The 16,268-nt window shown below is 49.2% G+C and overlaps 1 protein-coding gene across 2 annotated transcripts in view; it reads left to right on the top strand.

Moving 5' to 3' along the window:
• Nucleotides 1-3,351: 3,351 nt before the first annotated feature.
• Plekha2 (pleckstrin homology domain containing A2) overlaps nt 3,352-16,268 on the top strand; it is a 58,980-nt gene continuing 46,063 nt past the window's right edge. The window contains exon 1 of one of the 2 annotated variants that reach the window (XM_052751859.1): nt 3,352-3,481. The gene's annotated coding sequence lies outside the window, so the exon portion shown is untranslated. Of the gene's footprint in view, nt 3,482-3,504; nt 3,869-16,268 lie in introns of those variants that run through there. The other variant, XM_052751860.1, reaches the window with a different exon arrangement.

Raw genomic sequence — 16,268 nt, 5'->3', positions numbered from 1 at the left:
TATGCAAACCTCTTTGTATTTATGTAGCCATAACTTCCTTAGGACATGCCCTTCAATATGTTATTATAGATGAAATGGAAATATGATGACTAGGCCCGAGGGTAGGATTCTTGCATTCTGTCCCGGGGTCTTTATAAGGCCCATCCCATGTCAATTAGCTCAGGGGAAGGAGGGCAAACACTGGCATCAGGCTGCTAGGTTCTGAACCCAGGCTTCATCTTGAGAGTGCGGTAGTACTGATCTCTTCAATACAAAATAGGGAAATAATGGTTCCTGGCACTCAGTGCCATTGTAAGACTTGCACTGGAGAATATATGTAAAGCATTTAACAGGATGTCCCTAGAAAAGAAGAAAATAGAATGTATAAGGGAAGAAAAATATCTGGCTCAAAAGCTGAGCAGAATAATAGTAGCTTAAGTCATCTTAGAATTGGCCGGTACAATCACTTTAAGGCACTTTGCCATTTAAAAAAGAAAAGTAACAACTACCTAGAAAAATCGTCTCTGAATCTTGGAGGTACACTGCATGGCCCGGAAAGCAGCTTATCTCTGGGCAAACCAAACTGTTTTGAAGAGGACCAAGTGAATTGACTTTGGTCTCATCAAGTGGCCCCAGCTGCAGCTCAGAACCTTAATAATGGGGCCCTCTGAGGGCAAAGAAATAATACAGTTCCCCGGAGGGAACACTGGCTCACCACTCAATGTCATTAGCTTCTCTAGTTCACCAGCTTTTAAAATAGAAAGTACGTGATGAAAGAGCTGTGTTAGATGCCGGGCTGCTTAGATTCTTGGGTCCTGCTAGATATTCCCATTTTCAGGAGCAGTTTCTGTGTTGGAAGATTCTAGCAGTAGTGAAGCCTGTTAAGTAGTTAAGTGTTCTGGAGCCAACTGAAACCACTAACTAGCTGCAAAACCTTAAATAATTTTGGAACTTTATGTTGCACGGATCCAGTGGGGGTGACTAAAATAGTTTTCGTAAAAGATCTTCTTTGATGTCCCTCTCTCTAGAGGTAAGACTCACATTGTTGGCTGGTTTATGGCAGGGAGGCAACGTTAATGCATTAAGTCAAACAATGAAAAGGTTTCAAAAGGAGTTTATCATGAAATGCCAAGTGTGAGGAGCTAGATACAAAAGCCACTGTCACCTGACTTCCCTTGTGGGAAATGTCCCGTGTATGTCGACTTGGTGGAAAGCAGAATAGTGATGACTCAAGGCTTGGAGAAGGGAGAGGAGGATGCTGTGAGGTCACCTGTAGGGATGATGGAAACTGTCTGGAACTGTACAGTGGTGACAAGTGTACAATATGCCACTGAATGTCCCCATAGGTGCACTTTAGATGGGTCACAATGGTGTGATTTCTGGTATATGTATTTTATGAGACAGACAGACAGACAGACAGAGACAGGCTACAGTTGCAGACATGCTCGGTGGTGCTTGTTAGAGCTGGTGGAGCAGGCCATCTGAGAAGTCTGGGAAACCCAGGATGGTCGAACTCGACTCAGTGAAGAAAGTATCTAGTCCCTACCAGAAATGGAGGCGATGGCAGTAATGGGGCTCCCAGGAAGCGTGACCCTGCCTCAGCTCCCATTCTTGCCCTCCCTCAGCTGACCTAAACTACTTATTAGCCTCACTCAAAGCCCGTGAGAATCCCTTCCTGTCTGGCACAGAGGCTCTTCTGGCACTCCGGAATACTGAAGGCGGATTCCTCCTGACAAAGGTTTCCCCCTCTCTATGAAGGAAATTGAGGCCCGTGGCTTCTCTGCCTCCCAGGCAGCCCATACAGTAGTGTTCAGAAAATATTTGTGGGTCTGTGACTGGGTGAGTCAGGCAAGGCCCCCTCGGGAGCAGCTTTATGGGTTTTAATAGGAACCATACCATGAAATCTGACGCTTGGGCTGCACTGCTGCTAAGGTATCGTCCCAGCGGGATTTTCGGGCAGCGTTCATTCAGCAAATCCGACCCGAGCTGATGGTTTCCAGTACGAATTCCCCCCAAAGAATTATGCTCCTTTTTACGGTAAAAATGACCATCTCGTTAAAAAAAAAAATCACATAGCACATTTGTTTTGGGAAGAGACACTCTGCAAGAATTGACTCACTGACCCAGATGCAGAAACCGAGGCACCGATCGAGTCACGGGTCACCAGCTGCCTAGGGGATGGGAGCCGGCTGGGATTTACCCAGCTTGGGGTAAGGCTGCCTGAGGCCCAAGTGCAGGGCAACAGACCTCTACGAACATTGACGCGCAACATTGACGTTGATGTTTATTTCAAGGGAAATGGCTCCCCCCAACCTTGTGTCCTTTCCTTCCTCATTCAGGGCAAAATGTTCTAAAGCAAACGTCTTTTTTCACACCTGAGCGAACTGGGCGGCTTATTTTCGCTTTGGCAATCAAAATAGAAGAGGAAGCGCCTGCGGTTTCATCACTGGAGCTTTCGGGGCGTGTGCTGCGGGCTGTCCCGCCTTCCTGTCGGCTCACCTGGCTGTGGCCCTCGGCCCCCCAGGTTTTGGTACAGGCTGCCTTTGCCATGCACTGCTCTGCTGGGGGGCTGGCCTTTCCTCCCCACCCGCGAATCCAGGCCTGTTCCTGCAGAGGCTCCCAGGGCGAGTTTCGCGCTGCTCCCTCCAAGGACGCTTAGGACCCGCGGGGCTGACATCAGCATCCCCCAGACGCCGCATCTCTCGATGCACAGTCCCTGGGCGAATCCACTATATTTAGGTTTCGGATGTTGTCCGCCTGGCTTTACTTATATTTAAATGTCTATGTCCCCACGAGGAAGGCCTGTGTCAGACCGGACAGACCTGCCCTCTACTGACTGGGGACCCAGAGCATGTTACCTAACGTCTTGGAGTCTCGGTTTCCTCATCGGGCAAGGGATTGATACCTATGGGTTGCGGTGTGGCTGCAGGGCGAGGGAGCAGGAGTTCTGTCTGGTCACCCCAGGCCAAACCTATCGAATCCAGGCTTCTGTTTCCCACTGCTCCGACAAGGGCCGAGCAAGCCGGGTCAGAGCGCCAGCGGCCCGCTGGGATCCCGGGGCGCACTGCAGACCGCAGGGTGCTACGCTCCTCTTTCCACCTCCAAACCCAACGCCCCCTCGCGCTCCGGGGCCACCACCCGCTGGGCGGGCTGCGCCCTGCAGAGTAGGTTGGGGAAGTGCCGGTCGCGCACCCCAGCGTGGACACCTGCTGCGGCCGGGCCACATATCCCCCCCTCCCCCTGTCACCCCCTCTGCCGTCCCCCGCGCGCGGTCCCCGCACCCCTCTCCTCCCCCGGAGGCCCGCGGAGCATTGTACTCACATCCGGGGCTGGGTTTTGCTTTAATGCGAAACGTAATTAACCCGGAAAAAAGAGTCGAGAGACACGGCCGTGGAGGACGGCGGCGGGTGGGGGAGAAGAGCGCGGCAGGACGGGCGGGGAGCCGCAGCCCCGAGGCGCAAGAGCCCTGGGACCCGATGCGACCCTTGCTGCGCACAGAGCGGTGAGTCCGGGTGGAGAGGCGCGCGGCGCAAGGGCCGGGGTGCAGCAGCCTCGGCTGGCCGGGGGGGAGTCGGGTGCGAGGGCTTGGTGGCGCCAGTCCGGGTGGTGGACGGCGACCGGAGGTGGCCCGATCCTGGTGACCTCCCTAGCTCCCAGGAAAGGCCCAAAGGCAGCCCCTCCTCCCGTGCACTGGCGCCTTCAGGGTGACCGAGGTCGCCACCGCCAGGGGTCGGGCTGTGGGGTGGGGCGTGTGGGGGCGGTGTCCTGCAGAGCTGCCTTTTCTCACGTTTGCAGCGGCGAAACTTCTCCACGGTTCTAGCACTGGGGTAGTAGCCCCGCAAGGACTGCCCGGGCAGCGGGTAGGGGAGGAGCGCACAGAACATCCCAGGCAAGTCCCTCGGGCACGAGTTGGGTGCTGGAGCCTCTTCCTTCTCCTTCTCACTCCTTTTTTTTAACTTGGCGGGCCTAGAATGCTACCCCGGGGAGACTCCTCCTTTCGTCTGGTCCCGCCACGGGCTTCTGGGATTCCTGGCAATGGAGGTGACTTGGTGGAAAACACAGGTCGCTGCCAGGTTAGGTAACCCTTTCGAGGGGAAGCTCGCTTTCTGTCCTCGCTTCCCGGTTCTGCTCAGCCTTGAGACTATGCCGTTAAAATTTCAAAGGAAAAGAAAAAGAAAGGAGGGATGAGGTCAGGTCGTGTGGGAAGAAAAAAGTATCAGGGCATGACCAGGGCACCCTTGTTCACCTTCTGCCCGGGGCACCCCTGCTCCGAGTCTTTCGCCTTAAAGGCTTCCTTCCTTAAGCATCTTCTGTTTGTAACTCCTGTCCTGGTTCGGATTCTCTAAGAGTTTTTCAGAGGAGTATAAACATTAGAGGAGGAGCAGGGGGAGTCTGAACCAGTTGTGGCTCCTGGGGGCACTTTGCTTTTTGCAGTTGGGGCTGAAGTTCCAAGTCGTCCCCCGCTCCCGTGTTCTTTCTTTGTTGTCTGCCCCGACTCCGAGGGGGAGGTCAAAGCTTTCAGCAACAGCTAAGCAAGAGACTCTGGAAGGGTAGAAGTTTTATCTTCAACTCGGTTGCATCTAATGACTTGTTTGGGTAATAACGAACTAAGTGATCAGTGAGCGAGAAGCTGAGTCCGGGTCTTTTGGGAGCCGGCAGACTAGTGGAGAACCCTGGCTGTGCAGGGCACCTATAATACCAAGCAGGAGCCCCTGGTGTATGGAGCGGCCAGAGGAGGGCTTTTTGGGAAGCGTCATCGTCATGGCAGATCTTAGCTTCCCTTAGGTGCTGCCTGATCCAGGGTTCTAGCAAGAGTAACGTTTGTTGAGCAAATGAATGAAAGTTATCGCTGAGAGCAAACAGAAGAACCGTAGGACGTCAAAATGAGTCTGGAGGGTTTCCTCTAGCTGCTGTCTTTAGACTGAGAGCCCTTTGGCTGTGTTTGCAAACTTCTTTTTACAGATTGTGGTACTCCTAGTGCAGTTTTAGTGGGCTGGCAATGGGATCCTTACCCACCTCATAGCTGGCGAGTTTCTGGAGACTGATTTGGGAACTGCGTGCTGTTTGGTGGAGGGTGACTGCAAACCCTTCTCTTCCCTTACATTGGTGCTTGCTGTTTCTCTCTTCTGTGAAAGGAAGTAGGGCCTGCAACCTCTCTCACGTCATCATAGTGAGCTGAACTCTGTCTGTTCAGTTTGGTATTTTACTGGGGGACAGAAGCAATCCTGAACACACACAGGGTTTGGTTGTTGGCAACTGATCAAGTGAGTCTGACAGAGAGCTTACCTTGCAATGCCCTCCCACCCCCACCCCTTTCTACCCCGGCTCAGTCCCAGAGGGGACAGTCGAGGAAGTCAAGTTAGCTGGGCAGTCAAGCCCTAGAAGAGCATCACTGTCTCCCCCCCAGATGTTTGCTGAAAGTTCTGGAACACTAGACAGACAAAACAGCAGGGGCATGGCACTTTTTTGACTTCCTGTCCTGTGTCATGCAGGTGTACAGCTGGGCTATGCCCCTGTCGTAGGCTGAATGGCTCAGATTTAACTTGACATGGACCGCAGTGTAGACCACTATGCCTTTGGGGGCTCAGAGAGCTATGAGGCTTTCTTTATTGTGTCCTCTCTAAGGACTCGGTTGCTAGGACTTTAGACTGGGCGCAGTGCGGCTCTCGGTGAGCTCCCTCCTCCGTGGACGTTTGGGTAACCCTACTTTCACTTTTTCTTGTCTGTCTTGGTAAGCGGGACAAGACTCAGCCATCTAATCTGCTAGGCTTTGGAAAGGAAGGAAGCCGAACAAACATTTTAGTGTGACAGCCTGTGTGGGGGAGGAAAACTCCAGCCCCTGCCCAGCACAAGACCACGTCCAAGAGACTGGGAAGATGGGGCCACTAAGGACGAGGGATGTTGTCCTTTGCAGGCTTGTATTTGGAAGACCTTTGATCCAGTCTTGGCTCCCAGAACCTCTCAAGTTCAAAACTTAACACACAGCATTAAACAACAGCTTTCGCCTGGTATTTACTGGTTAAGAATTTCCAGTACCTTATTTGTTTAATCTTCAGAGTGATTGTCTCTATTGCAAATGAGGAAATGGGTGCGGGAGAGTTCAGCCGTTTGTCCGTGTTTGGACGCAGCCTCTCCTGACTCTAACCCCTTCTAAAGCTCCCCTTTGACATGTGGATGGGTAACTGAAGTCAGCCCTATTCTTCTTTGTGGTCTTTTTTTTTTTTTGCAAGAAGTTCAAAAATACACCTATTGATCATTGTCATCTGCCTCTCTGCCTGGCCACACCCAGCCCTTCTTCCTTCCCTAAATCTAGAGGCAAGGTTCAAACAGACACACCTAGGCCTTGGTGCACACTTTGCAGAAGGGCAGCGGAGAGAAGAGCAATGAGGCTTCCTTCTCATTTGCAGTCCCGAGGCAGCTGCCAGGGGGGAAGCCCCTGCAGGGGGCAGTTTCTTGGTGTCTCCTGAGTTGGGGGCTTTCAGGTCCTGAGCACTGTGGAGCTAAGCTTCTCCGGGCTATTTCTATCCCAGATGTGGCCGCCTGCCTGCTCCACGACCTTTCCAGGAAGGTGATCTGATGAGCCTTTCTTTCTTGCCTACGGCCCTACCAACCGCATTTTCTCCCAACGAGGATGACAAGAGAGGTCACGAGGGTTTAAAATAGCCCATTGGTTTTGCCTTCCCTCTGACACTCTTTTCCTTTAAAATTTGCTTCTTGACTCTGTCTTCCTCCTCCCCCCAAATCCCAGGATCTGGAGGAGTTTGGGCTGTCTCAGGGTCAGAGGGGGCGGCACCCTTTTTTTGAATCTCCTCATTCCTGAAGATGTTTGCATTCCTCACCCAGGCTTCCGCTGGGGACACGGGACTCAGTACATTCCCTTCTCTTCAGTGTTATTCCTCTTCCATCCGCAGTTTGGAATTTGCTCTTGTGATCACCACAAAACGCGAGGAGGCTACGGTAGCCGGATTCTGGAAACTCGTGCCCCCACACTTCCCAGGCTCTGTCTGCTCTTTGGCTGGGCTAAGGGGTGAGCTCTGGAGGGCTGTGTGCTCTTGTTTTTTCACAGGGCTGTTAGCGTTGTTGAGGCTTTGCAGATACGTGGGCACCCTGCATGCACACGGAGTAGGCGTGAACCCTGCTGCTGCAGTGACTGCTCTTACCTCCACACCCAGGTCCCCCGTCAGACCTCTGATGTCACTTCCTACACACTTGGCTTCTCTTAGGAGTTTAGCAGATTCAGGTCAGTGTCCACATTCCCTGATGCTGTGGCTGTCCCTCCATCCTCTGCTCTTGGAGGGCAACAAGGAAGGACAAGTCAGGAAGCACCATCTGGACTCTTACTAGGTCATAATTCTAGAAAGTTCTTGCCTTATCAACATGGACTAGTGTGAAAGAAAAAAAATCTGTAAATATGAATAAAAAAGAATCTTAAAAAATTCTTACTAAAAAAAGAAAATTCTTACTAAATTAAAAAAAAATTGTGTGTGTGTGTGTGTGTGTGTGTGTGTGTGTGTGTGTGTGTGTGTGTATGTATTTTAAGTATCCATGTGTGTACATGCCCAAGGAGGGCAGGAGAGGCTGTTGATCCCCTGTAGCTGGAGTTACAGATGGTTGTGAGCTGCCCAGTATGGGAACTGGAACTCAAACTTGGGTCTGCTGAAAGAGCAGTAAGCACTCTTAACTGCTGAAACATCTCTCTAGCCCCAAATGAATCGTTTCCGAAGTGGGATTATAGTATATTATTTTGTAGGTTTATTTTGTAAGGTGGCAATACCACTGAAGGCATGGTTTCTATTCTCACACACACACCAGAATAGTCTAGCAAATGAATCCCCCATATTGTAAACCACATTAAACTACCTCAAGAATCAAGGAGCCGGTATAGGCAAACGCCAGCATTTCCTCCATGTGTAACGGGGGGGGTGGGGGGGGTGGGGGGGGTACTGTACATGCTAGGCAAGTATTCTATAATTTAGTTACACTCTGACCCAAACCACAACTTTCTTTTTTTGTTGTCTCTGTGGAGAATTTCATTTATGCTTATGTGTTCTGATCAAATCCATTCTCTATTCCAGTTCCTCTCCATCTCCCCCAACTTCGTTACAATTCCCCCCCCCCCAACACAGCAACACACTGAATCCACTTAGTGCTGCCTGCCTATGCCTGAGTGTAGAGCTGTCTACTGGAGCATGGGTTAGTCATCTGTAGCTTCTCAGCTGGGGGTGGGACTTCATAAGTCCTCCTCTGTCAACGCTGGGATATTAGTTGGCTTGATCTTATTCAGGTCTTGTGCGTGCAGTCACAGGCACTATGCGTTCATGTGTACGGTGGAACTGCCATGTCCAACAAGTAATATTTCAAGGCAAATGTCTATTACCTCTGGCTCTTACAATCCTTTATTCCCCCACTTCCACTTCTATAAAAATCCCTGAGTCTTGGGGAGATGGGGTATAATATAGATGCCTCATCTAGAGCTGAGCACTCTAGGTTCTTTTTTAAAAATAATTTATTTATTTTTATTTTATGTGCATTGGTGTTTTGTCTGCATGTGTGTCTGTGGGAGGGTGTCAGATCCCCTGGAACTGGAGTTACAGACAGTTGTGAGCTGCCATGTGGGTCCTGGGAAGAGCAGTCAGTACTCTTAACCACTGAGCCATCTCTCCAGCCCTGAGTATGCTAGGTTCTTATGAGAGTCAAGATATGCACTAACCTATGGGTATAAAGACAAGAACTTGGGAGGGGGGCAGTTTAATACTGTGTCCATTTAGCAGGGTGATGATAATAGGTTCTCACCTAGGACCTAACCAGTCATGAGTTTTTTGGTCAAGTTAACAGTATCAGGCATGAGTGAGTTCTGCTTGTGGAGCAAGCTTTAAATCCAACCAGAAAGTGGTGATTACTCCCATAACATTCATGCCACTGTTAACTAGTGGGTGTATCTTGCCAGGCCAGTCATTATTGTAGGTAGTAGGGTTTACAGCTGAGTAAGATAGTTGAATACTTTCCCCTTCTTCTAGCATAAATACAACCTTTTGGCACTGTGGAATTTAGCCAGGAAGGGATGAAGCTGCCAGGTCAGTATCAGCTTGATTTCTCCATACGCTATGACTCAAGTGCACGGTATCGTTAGCAGCAGGGTTGAGCTATCAAGTTCTGGAGGATGACAAAGAACATTGGTGATCTGTAATGTTTAGGGGTTTATGGAACCTCATTGACCAACAACTCAAAAAGAGCTAACCCACACCTGGTTTTTTTGCTACTTTATGGTGTCTGAGAGAGGCATTATCTATCTCCCTGTTATAGGGAAGTTCCATTTAAAGCGTGTGTGTGTGTGTGTGTGTGTGTGTGTGTGTGTGTGTGTGTGTGTGTGTGTATGGAGGTTAGAGGACACTATCAGGCATCAACATTCTTCAGGCGCCTTCCATCTTATGTTTGAGGCAGTCTCTCACTGGCCTCGAACTTTGCTCGGTATGCTAGGCTAGCCGGTCAGTGAGAGTCGAGGCATCCTCCTGTCTCCGCTTCATGAGAGTCGTGATTCCAAGTGAGCGCCTCCACACCCAGTTTTACCGAGTTCTCCTAACAGCAGGCCATCAGAAAGCACAACCCATTTTTCTTGCTAAAACTTTGGAAAGTATGGGGGAGATTTTTATGTGGAGACTGAACTCAAGTCCTCAACACTTGTGAGACAAGTACTGTTACCCACTGAGGTATTCCCTCAGCCGTACCCATTTATCAAGTCCAACCCATGGAGTGTGTGTGTGTGTGTGTGTGTGTGTGTGTGTGTGTATGTAAAATGGGTGTGTGTAGACCAAAGGTCAACATGAACGTTGTTCCTCAGGAGCCGGCCATCTTGGGTTTTTATTTGTTTTGTTGTTTGGGGGTGTGTATTCATTTTTCTGTTTTATTTGAATGTTTGTCTAGGTGCCGGACATCCACAATGGGTTTCTTCCTCTCCTGTTCTCCACCTTATCTTTTTGAGCTCTGGAGCCTGGAGCTCACTGTTTGAGCTAACCTGGCTGGCCAGCAGGTCCCTGCCATATGCTCTTCCGTCTTCCCCTCCAGTGCTTGGGTTACAGAAGGGCACTTCCTCACATGAGGCCTACATGGGTGCTGGGGACCCAAACTCAGGTCCTCGTGTTTACATAGCAAGTGCTTTACCTACTGACATAGCTTCCCAGCCCCACGTCCTTTTTGAGAGCGGGTCTCTCACTGGGACCTGGAACTCATTAATCAGGTTGGTTAGGTTGGCTGGCCTGGGAGCCTCAGGGATCTGCCTGCTCCTCTTTGCTGTTGTTGGCACTAAAGGCTCACACCACCACCCCTGGTGTTTTAGGGTTAGGAGGTTGACCTCAGGTCCACATGTTGGCTCCATAAGGACTTTACTGTCTGAGCCACTTCCCCAGATCTCTCCCAGGTTTTAACAAGGAAATGGCATCGTGTTTCTGGTAGCTTTCTGGTGTTTCTGCTGTTTGGAGTCAAGCCCAGTTTGGTCTGGACCTCATGACCATCCTCCTGCCTCAGCTTCCACAGTGCTGGGATTGCATTCTTGAGGTACCACACCCGACTCCCTAGGAGGATTTCCAGTTCCTTTCTTCAGAATAGTGGTCACCTATGGGTCAGATATTTCAGCGAAGACATAGGCTGTAGTGTTTGGTTAGAACCGAGGACAGGAACCCTCTTAAGAGGGAGAGTAAAGAACAAACCATCGAGGGAAGAGGAGCCTCTAAGAGTCTTTCGCAGCAGGAAACAAGAAACCCCCAAAGGATGGAGGCTGGTGCCCTTAGAGCAGGTGTCTGGCTTTGGTTGATTAAGACACTGACTTATCAGACTGGGGTCTATGAAACACCAAAAAGTTGCAGGAGAACTGTATTTTAGTTGAGGTTGTGTTTATGGACTACAACTATAGTAGATTGAGAAATTCAACTCCTGCTGGTGGGAGTGTTTGTGGAGTTTCTCCTTTGTAAATAAGTTAACATGTATTTATTACAGAAAATATAGAAAACTAAATACAAGAGTCCTCTATATCATGGTTAATAACTGTTAGTATTTTGGTGACTATAAACCTAGTCTTTAAAAATATTTGCATGTAGGAATAAGAATGGCATCCACACAATTGAGGTGTGCAACATTTTATATCTTTGAAAAACTCGCTATGATGGGTTTCTAGGGATCATTAGAAGTTACTTGAAAATAGACCTGGGGAGATGGCCTCGTTCCTAAAGAGCTTGCTGCACCAGCATGAGTTCAAATCCCGAACACCCATATAAGTAGCCAGGTGCGGCAGTGTGGAGCTGTAATCCCAGCACTGTGTGTGTGTGTGTGTGTGTGTGTGTGTGTGTGTGTATGTGTATGTGTGTGTGTGTGTGGACAGGCAGATCCCACGTTCTCAGTGACCAGCCAGCCCAGCTGGAATGGCGAGGTCCAGGATCAGTGAGAGCCTGTCTCAAAAAATATGGTAGAGAACAATTGAGAAAGACACCTGACATTAATATCTGGCCGCCACACAAGAAGGCACAGTGAGCATGCACACACACACACACACACACACACACACACACACACACACACACACCCCAGAAGAAATTACTTGAAGACAGTGTTTTGTTTTAACAGTTGTACAATAGTTAATATACTTGAGTGTCTCAGAATTGAATTATTACTTGATCATTGAGCTATTTGGGGCATTTTCAAGTTTTTGTTATAAATTGGATTGCAGTGTTCATCTTTCTACTTTTGTTTATTTGGCTGGAATCCTAAAACTGGAATAATTTGGTCAAAGGGCAGGAACATTTTTAGATGTCTTGTTGCATGCTGCAAAACTGCTTTTCAGAAAGGTCATCCTCCTGACTCAGGAGTATAAGAATCCTAGGACCCCCACCCCCAACCTGCCCAAGGGAATGACCCCTGTCTTGAGCAGAGGTCTCTTTATGTTTTAGCCTCCCTGTCTCCCATCTGGTGTGTGGTCCACAGGCTCTGTCTCTTGTAGGATACAGGCCTATTAAAGCTCACAATTTCTGGGTTTGCATATCCAGTGGTTGAAGAACTATTTGGGGATAGGAGCCCCTGAGGGCCTCTCATTACAGAATAAAATGGATAAAAGGGGCAGCCTTAGACTATCCTAAGTGTTTCTCATTACCTAGTAAATGCTGGTCAGGAATTCCAGTTGAATAGCCAGTTAGCCCACTTCCTGCTGCTGGTTATTAGGTAATCCCAGTCAACTAATTTTCTCTAAGTTTCACTTTTTTGAGGGGGTGGTAAATTCAGGGTTTCACTGTGTAGCCCTGGCTGGCCTGGAACTCACTACATAGACCAGGCTGGCCTTGTACTCACAGATTTTCCTGCCTCTGCTTCCCAAATCCTTGGTCAAAGGCATGTGCCACATCTCACCTTAAGGAAATATAACTTATTTTCATTTATAGCAATGCTTACAACTTAAATCCTACAAAGGGCATCTGGATCATCACGAAACTTCCTGCTTAGGGAGGCCTACTGCCCTGGAGGCTGAGATGTGTTGGTGTGTGTGTGTGTGTAAGTTTAAAATACATGAAATAAGAAACACATTTGAACATTCACCCTTCACCAGTCATCATTATAAATTTTAACTAGGAACAGTTTCAAATAGGAGAACTTCAATGCATATAAGAGCATAGCCAGACACAGTCATGTAGGTCTTCAATCCCAGCAGAGGCCCAGGGAATCTCTGTGAATTCGATACTAGCATGGTTTTCATAGGGAGTTTCAGCCCAGCCAAGGCTATACAGTGAGTCTTTGTCTAGAAAAAGATCTAATGATGGTGAAGAGTGAATTAACGATTAGTTGCAACATGTATTTTTAGAAAGTAACTTTATAATAGGTCTCAATAATGATAAAGATCATATAGCCTAGGTTCTCATCACATACCTTAAAAAAAAGATTTATTGCTTTTACTTTATGTGTATTAAAATGTGTTTTGCGCCGGCCGGTGGTGGTGCATGCCTTTAATCCCAGCACTCGGGAGGCAGAGCCAGACGGATCTCTGTGAGTTCGAGGCCAGCCTGGTCTACAGAGCGAGATCCAGGACAGGCACCAAAACTACACAGAGAAATCCTGTCTTGAAAAAAACCAAAAAAAAAAAAAGCATGTGTTTTGCTTGTATGTATGTACTGTGTGGCGCTCATGTCCAGACAGTTGTGAAGTTGTGAGCTGTCATGTTTGTGTTGGGAACTGAACCCAGGCCCTATGCAAGCGCAGCCAGTGCTCTGAACCACAGACCCCTTCTCTATTCCCCATATTATTATCTTTAACATATACTCTTTTCCATGTCCAGGAAAAAAAATGCACCAAATATGAAGGTTTGGTATTATTTATAATAGCAAAAAACCTGGCTCTCTAGACTTAGTTGTTTAGTGATAGAGGTATGATTAAGTAAGGCATATTGCAATCAATGCACTAATGTGCTGAAACCATTAACAACAGTGTTGATGACCCAGTGGAACAGTCGTAACATTTCCATATTGTGCCCGTTCTGCAGATCTGCTGCCTCCCTCCCACAGTCTTGATGAGCTGTGTGACTCAGCTGCGTTAGGCCGTCCGAGGACCTCCCCCCGCCCCCCATACATGCACACAGTTCAGTCTGGATGTTGGAAGCAGAGCTCTGCTTCAGACCTTCCCTTTTGGTACATGGACGTCCCACACTGTCCATCCGTGCGCCTGGGAAGTCCCACAGCAGAAGTAGAGTTCTGGAGAAAGAGGCCCTTTTCCAGCCGTGCTGTCTTGAGGAAGAAGCAGACATTGGTAAATCCTGCAGGCTGAAAAGGGGAACTCGGAAAGCTAGCCTTCCTGGACCCTGGGTTGACCAGCTGGCCCGGAGCGAGTCAGCTTTGTTCTCCCGATCAGCTGAATGTGTTCTCTTCCCCATTAACACTGGGCATGGTGGCACAGGCATGTAATCCTAGCACCAGGGAGCTGAGGCAGGAGTACCACCAAGAGTTAGAGGCCGGTCTGGGCTGCATTAGGTGAGCCTGGGCTGCACAGTGAGACCCCCCCCCCCCATTTCAGATAGAAGTGGGGAGAGATTTTCCCTGGAGTAGCCAGAGTCCTGTGACCTCTGGAGTTTTTGCTTCCGGAGCTGTGTTGGCACCCAGGGGAATTTGCCTAGTTTCTTGGAGGGTGGGTGGGTGGGTTGGTGTCTCCCCCATCCTCATCTGAAAGTTCTGTACCTTTCCATGCACGGTGGCTTTGTCTTTCTACTCAAGGCCCCTGCTCCTTGAACAGGCCATATATTTTTTTTCCCAGGCATTCATGGGCTCTCTGTCCTTCTATCTACCTGTGACCCAGGGTGTGTGCCGGATGACTCCCGAAAGCATCTCTTAACCCTTAGCTTTTGCATTTCTCTGAACTCAGACTTGCTTCACTTCGAGACCTGAGCTGGATAACACCTCTAAGTAGGTGCCATCACCTTGTTCAGGGGGCCCCTCCTCCACCTTTCCATGGCCTTCACTTCTGCTACATAGTTAGCTTCCTTTTCAAAACCTCTCCTTAGCCGGGCGGTGGTGGCGCACGCCTTTAATCCCAGCACTCGGGAGGCAGAGCCAGGCGGATCTCTGTGAGTTCGAGGCCAGCCTGGACTACCAAGTGAGTTCCAGGAAAGGCGCAAAGCTACACAGAGAAACCCTGTCTTGAAAAACCAAAAAAAAAAAAAACCAAAAAAACAAAAAAAACCCTCTCCTTGACACTTTCTGTCCCTCTCTCCCCTCCCTTTCTGCTTCCTTTTTAGCTGTGCCGTGTTGTTCTAGCTTGGTTATTTCTCCTGTCCACTTTATTCTTCTGACCCTGCACCCCTTAAGAGTAGCCATGGGATCTCTGGATGGCTGCAGCTCTGTCCTTCTTGGGAATCGGGCCAGCACATGCCTGGACCCTGGGGTTCACTGGTATCTGCGTGTGTGTGTGTGTGTGTGTGTGTGTGTGTGTATGTATGTGGCACTTGTTTCTCGGTGGACCCTCTCAGTTCTGAAGGCTCATCGGAGTGGGAGAGAACACCCCACAAGCCACCACTTGGAGAGTAAGCCTTACCTGGAAGTGTGTCCTCATGGGACTTGTCCCCTCTGGCCTTGAAAAGCTAGGGTAGAAGTTTCTCTGAGTCAGTGTTGGCTCATAGGGTCCCTCCATGAGCCATCTCATACTTTTGCTGGGCTGCAGGGCTTCTGGCTTGGGGCCATTGTGAATCCTGCTCTGCTGAGGTAGTCAGGGCTCAGTGGTTGGATGTTATCTGGCTTTGGGGATGATCCGAAGGCGATGTGGTACTTCGTGGCTCTGTAGGGCTTCCTCACAGGCATGAGTCTAGACCAGGTGTCTTGGCTGTTTCCCCCCTCTGGGGGCTCGGGGACTCTCACTCTTTCCTGTAGTCTCTTAGAGTACATTCTGGAGAGATGAAGTGACCAGGACATATGGCTCTTCTCACATTGCCAGAGGCCCTGGTCTGGAGTCAGGGAAGGTGCTCAGGCTTGGGACTCGCTCTTGTTGCTTTCTGTTCGTTCTCAGCACAGAACTGAGATGATGAGTCAAGCCAGGTGAGGCTTATCCCAGGTCCTGAGATAAAGCTTGCTCACCCCCTTCCTCACTAGCCCCCTCCGCCTCCCATGCAGGGTGATATGAGTAGGGCCCACAAATGCATTATGCTGATCTGCCAAATCAAATCTGTAGGCATTTGGTCGCTGTAGGAGTCTCAGCTCAGGTTGTCATGGCAAAGTACCACAGCCCGAGAGCTTAGACAATGGAAATTTATTTTCTCACCATCTGGAGGCCAGAAGTAGAAGATGAAGGGATGTTTCAGGCCTTTCGCTAGGTGGCTATCTTCTCCCTAGGTCTTTGGTTGTCTTATTTCTGGGACCTGAGGGTTCCAAGTGTCATCTTCAAAGACATGGTATCGTAATGGACCAGGCCCCCTTATGACATACTAAATACTTCTTTAAAGACCCTGTCTGTAGCTGGGCATGGTTGCACATACATATAACCTCAGTACTTAGCAGGCTGAGGCATCAGAATTGAGAGTTTGAGGATAGCCTGGGATAGCCTGGGCTATACAGAGTGAGACCCTGTTTCAAAACAAAAACTAAACAAACACAAAGCCAAAACCTTATTTCCAAATCCAGACATATTTTGAGCTAATGGAGGTTAGGACTTTGGTATATGAATTCTTACAGGACATAGTCGAGTCACTATAGCAGAGGGACACCAGCATTGAGGAGGGCTAAGGGGTGTGTGACCCTGCCAAGAGGCTCCAGAAGCCCATCACAGTGGCATTTAATCAC

This window comes from Peromyscus californicus, unplaced genomic scaffold (genome assembly GCF_007827085.1).
Source record: "Peromyscus californicus insignis strain IS unplaced genomic scaffold, ASM782708v3 Scaffold_23__1_contigs__length_62951481, whole genome shotgun sequence".
NCBI classification, from domain to species: Eukaryota; Metazoa; Chordata; class Mammalia; order Rodentia; family Cricetidae; genus Peromyscus; species Peromyscus californicus.
The sequence above is the reverse complement of the archived record's forward strand: the minus strand, read 5'-3'. Positions and strand labels throughout refer to the sequence as shown.